Source organism: Vombatus ursinus, unplaced genomic scaffold (genome assembly GCF_900497805.2).
Source record: "Vombatus ursinus unplaced genomic scaffold, bare-nosed wombat genome assembly UNPS02010461.1, whole genome shotgun sequence".
NCBI classification, from domain to species: Eukaryota; Metazoa; Chordata; class Mammalia; order Diprotodontia; family Vombatidae; genus Vombatus; species Vombatus ursinus.
The window spans coordinates 11,344,375-11,350,374 of NW_020950239.1; positions in this window are offsets into that span (position 1 = coordinate 11,344,375).

Genomic DNA, 6,000 nt, shown 5'->3' on the forward strand with positions numbered 1-6,000 from the left:
AAGAACTGCATGTAAAACTGTACTGCATATAGCATGTTTTCATTTAAAACACAGTAACTTAGACCATTAAGCGTGTTGTCTCTACCCCCTTCATAGTTTTCTTTGGTCCTCTTTTCCATATTTTCCAGGTTCCACTGGTGCTTTTTAACTGGGAGCCACTGTCACTATCATCCTATTCTCCTCCCAAATAATCAAGACTTGCTTTGTAACAAGTACAGCCAAGTCTCGGGTGATGGTCATTCTCAGGTTTTTGTGAGTAGCTTTCCTTTAGGATGTGGCAGTCTTAGTTTCTACAACCTGTTGTGGTTCTGCAGGATTCACACTGGCTCACTTCATACAGGTCACAGAATCACAGAATGAGATATGAAGAAAGCTCAGAGGCCACGTATTCCAATCCTCACACAAAAGAAATCCTTTAACTCATAACCAACAAGAGGCTGGCCAGATTAAGGGCGACGCTTTCCTTCTCTGGGCAGCCCATTCTGCTTTTAGACAGGGCTAAATGTTTAGCAACGTTTTTCCCCAAAATCAAAAGTAAATTGTCTCTCTGAAACATTCCCCCCATTGCTACTGACTCAGACCTCTAGCCTAAACAATACAAGTCTAATCCTTCGTAAGGACAGTTATTATGTCCCCCTTCTATCGCCACACAGACTGTCTACCAAAGCTTCTCTGACATGCTTTTTGTCATAAATGTCATATTAAAGTGCAAGACTATTCAATATCATCCTTATGCCATTAACTTCTTGAACCGATCCCCAACTGATGAACATCCACACCATTTCCAATTCCTTTTTGTGTTTATTAGGGTATTCTGACCTGTTGGTTTCCTGGGGTTGTTTAGTCCCCTGCCCAATCCCTTGATCTGTTTTCTCTCTTTTGCTGATGAGGTATTTGGAGAGATTTCTCCCTCCAATTCAATTTAGTACTTCCCTTGTTCATAATCTGTGTTTTAATTTAATATTTCCCTTGTTTATAAATTGGTAACTTTTCCCCCAGTACCCACTCTCTTTACAAAGACAAAAGGTGTAAAGAGAAGGAAATCTGTTCAACACTAGAGATCCACCAATAAAAGTGATCTCCCTTTATACTGGGGTGCAGGAGTGGTGATTTCAATTCTTTTTCAGTCAGTTCAGGTAACAGTGAGATCATGAAATATTCACTCCAACCATACTTTCCTCCACCACACTTGTATACCCTTCTTCTTACCTGCCACATTTATATAGTACGTATAAATTCTTACAAAATTAAATGTTTTTTTTTTGTTTTACCTGTTCCTCCTGAAGACATTAGGATTCTGAAGAGACATTTGTTTCTTGCCCTATTTGAATGCTATATCCTTAAACATTCATCGCTAGAATGTCTAGATTTCTCCTCTCTTGAGTTTCAAAGTTTCTACAAAGCTCTGATCTTTTTATCAGGAATGTCCGACAGTTTTTTAGGATTATTCTTGGTATTGATGGATAAATTATTCTTGGATGCAAGCCAACTGTCTTTTCTCTTTTGAAGTATTCCAAGATTTTCTCCTCTATAGTCATGAATGCTAAGTCTTATGGGATCCTAACCTTTTATTTGTTGTTTGCCCTCTTTCATAACATCTTTTTTTTTTTCTTCGAATCAGAAGCTCTAGATTTTTGAACAGGACAAAGCTGGATGTTGGGGGAAGGGGTTCATTTAAAAGGTGATTCCAATTTCACTTTTTATGGCTCATACATCTGGGCTGTATTGCTTCATGATTTAAGATACTTATTCTCTTTACAAATCTTTTTCTTCCTTAAATCTCATTTCTAGTTTCATTTTATTTTCTTTTTCTTTTTTAAATTCAATTTAACAAGCTTAAAAAAAAAAAGACTTACTGAGGCTGCCTTTGTTTAAGTCACAGGGGAAAATGTTCAACAAATCTGAGAGGCATGAAATCATTCCCCACGGTTACCCCTGATCCACCACTTAACATATTTGACATACAGTTAAATTACTTCTGGACCCATGTAATAATATCCCATTACCCATAGGTTTCCATCATTCTCACAGGGATGGCACGAGAGACTTTGTGAGATGCCTTACTGAAATCCAGATGTACAAGGCTTTAGAAACACATGCTGATTTATCTGTCTCTCAAACCTTTCAGAAAGAAATCTAGCATGATTTGTGGACCAGGTAGTTACTAATGATCTCTTCCCTTACTACTTATACAACTTCTACTGAATTATTGGTAGATATCATGCTCACCACTGCAAAGTATGCAGCATATTTACTGGTATGTCTCTACTTACATAGAAGGCATTTTCTGTGACCTAGTCTACCTTCTTCAAATTCATGGCCAAGTAGGTCAGTGATCAGATCTGTTAGTTTTATTATCTGCAGTTATAATTTCCTGGCTCAGAACCTCAAATTTTAAATTTGAGCCCCTTGGGTGGAAACCTCACTCTGAATATGTAGAAAGAGTAATTCTAACTTAGAAATGTGGGTGTTAGGTCGACAAAGTTTTAAGGGAAATTTAATAGTGCTGGCTGTTTACGTTTGGATTCTCTTAGTTTCCAGTCATCCTTCTAACTGAGAATACCAAGAGTTTGGGGAAAATAGTGAATAGTGAACAGAGAATTAGGGTGTTTTCTTTTTAACTGAAATTTGTGAACTGTCATACTAGATGGGAGTGTTCATAATTTATTCAGTTCAAGCAGATGATTACATTCTCTATTGTGATAAAACAGAATCTACAAGAGGTCTATCATCTGTGAAAGTCACATTGATTCTCATTTGGTCAGAACACAATATAGACCTAACATTAAGTAACTGGCAGGAGAAAATTCGTTTTACAGAGACCCACTTACTGGTCCAACTTAAAATTTTCTTTCCAACCTTCAATTCCAGGGCAGTACCCTTGGAAGGTAACTCAACATGGCTCTCCTAAGACTCTTATGTTGCTTAAAGCCCTCCCAATTCGTTTCTATTTTTCCTTTGCTTAGTACATTCTGATAAAGTCCATGAAGTCTACAGACAAAATCCCCCTAAATATACTACTTGAAAAAAAAAATTTCCTTTAAAAATAGAAAATTCTGAAAAGCTGGTTCATTACATAGGCACAGTACCCATAAGCTTCTTCCTCACTTAGTCTTCATACACTCCAGGTAGTCTTCTTTGTTGCTGATTTTATGAAACCATTTTTCAGGTATATACTGAAGGATCTATCTGTACTAGAGTACATGTTTTAAGAGCATATCACAAGGGAAATACAAAATGATGACTGCCACAGCTCAAAATGGAACACAGAAAACTGATGTAACACAGAATCTTATTTGTGTAGCCATGGCTGGAGATCAAGTATTACAGTAGAGGAACATGGATCAGAAGTATAAAAAAGTAAATAGACATTGGGATTCAAGGATGGAGGTTCCAAAAATTAAGACCATCTGTAGCAGGCTACATCATACAGCACAAATAAGCAGAAATTTAGGTTATTTAAATTTGTCAAATTATCAGAATCTGATTCTGAATTACAACATTACCAACACACACACACAACCCTTCCCAACAAACATCCATGCACAAATTTAAATCCTTTGTATCCCACTGGGAAAAACGAGTTCATTAAGTAACTAAAATAGAATTTCAGAGACGAATGGTACCTTAGATCAGACATTCTCTTTTCACAAATAAAGAAACTGAGACTGTCAGAGAGGGAAAAGTGTCATGGAGGGAAAGTAACTTGCCCTTCTACACACCCATTTGAATGGAAGCATAAGCAAAGTTAAAACAAAGGTCACTTTTCACCCTGCCCCAGTGACACTTCTTGCCCAACACATATAATGTAATTAAAAAAAAAACTAAATCAGGAAAGCTGCTCTAGCTAGCAATTTAAGAGATCAAAACAAAGAAACTCTTTAATAAATCAAACTTCTAACTCTGCAGGCTCAGACCATAAAACATAAATCAAATGCAAATTAATTTTGTACAAAGCTATTAATTCAACAGCATTTTCCAGAAGCAAATTTGGCAGAGATTTGAAAGCTGTAAGAGTTCCTTCCTAGAGTTTTAAAGTTTAAGGCACAGACCAACATCTTACACCCTATACCAAGATAAAGTCAAAATTGATACATGATATAAAGACTGATACCCATAAGCAAACTAGGAGAGCAAAGAATAGTTTACCTATCAGATCTATGGAGAAGGGAAGAATTTATGACCGAACAAGACATAGAGCTACTTGAGAGCACAGACTGTATCTTTTTTCTTTTGGATCCCCAGAGATTAGCACAGTGCATCTGGTATACTGTAAATGCTTAATAAGAAGGCCAAAATGCTTGTTCTTTTTCATCATTCAATTCTGCGAAAGATAAGATGTAACAGCTTTGAATATTCCTTCCATTGATGTAGAGTAAACCCACCCATACCTGACCATAATGTTGAAATACCTTTTTATTTTTAAAAATTAACCTTAGGGGAAACCATTCAACATACTGCAAGCCTTATTATTGACATCATAATGATAATCACAAGCCCATAAACAATCCATCATTTTTCCACAATGGTTCCTCTTTGATGATAACTTTTTACACTCCCTTGTTAATTCCTTATTGGTACCTGCTCACATCCACCATCCCCCTCTAAGATGCCCAAGGGGTAATCCTCAACTTTAAGTCATTAGAGACTGTAGTGTTTCAAGACTACTAATTAAGATGTATTAGTAGTACGAGTAATAATGTGTTATCTTATCTGATCCACAAAACTGTGTTGTAAGTGGCCACTGTTTACAGAACAAATCCTTTTATTAAGGGGATTTGTTCTGTGGATTCAAGGGCCACACCCAAGAACCTAGAAGGTTGCAGGTTTCCCACCCCTGGTTGGATTTGAAATCAGATCTTCCAGCCTCCAAGTCCAGTGTTCTATCTGCTACACTACCTAGCTGCCACTAGAAGACTATTTAGTATTAAAAATATAAGTTAACTTTTTCCAAAGAGGTTTGAGGTTACCAAAAGAACTCTGCAATTTCCTGAAGGCCATTCAGTATACTCTCCTCCTCTTCAATTCTTGACCTAATTTTTGTCCATCTACACATACTGCTCTAGCCAATCAAATGTTGTTTCTAAACTCAAATACAAGAGGATTTTGATAATGATTATATGAGATAAGAGATTATTTAACTGTGGAATATCGCTTGTGAAAGCTTGCTTGTTCACATCTAATACCTTAACCAAGGATGTTCCTGATGCATAAGATTCTCATTAAAAAAATATCGTATGCAGGAAAGGACGGCTACAGAGCAGTACGTGTTGATATTTTTTCACTTTTTAGGGTAGTAAGTCAGATTTTTCTAGGATTCCTAAGCATGCTTATAAACTAAAAATAAAACAAGATTCCCCAGTGCTTGATAAATGGTTACAATTTCTATTTTATTCTTAAACACCAAGATAATATCCTCAATTTCTGAGTGCTGACTCAAAAGATAGATGTCTTACCACTAACTCCTTTCTGGTGAACTTGCGTTCTAGATTTCTCAGATCTATCCTACTCTATCTATCTACACTGCTTGTGAGCTTCAGAATCTTATTAATAGTTCCTCATCTCCCCCCATGATGTACAATGTGCTTTTCTCTTTTTTTCCTTAACATATTTTTTTTCCAACCACATGTAAAGAAAGTCCTCAACATTCACCTCCGTAAAATTGAGTTCCAAATTCTTCTCTCTCCCTCCAAAACAGCAACCAATCTGATATGTTATATACAATGTGCTTTTCTCACAAGATGCCTACTTAACATGTCCAGAAGTATTATCATTCTCTATTTGACAGATGAGGACACTGAGGATCAGAGAGTAACTGGGTTGGCCTGGGTCTTCTGACTAAGCCCAGTGCTCCTTCCACTACAACATGCAAGAAGGTATTGGTGATAGGTACCAGAGAAAAAAAGAAATATCTTAACTGGCCTTCCTCCAAAAAAGAACATTAATTCACAAATTAAACAAACAACTAGTTGTTACTAGGCCAAAATAAAAAAACAAAAA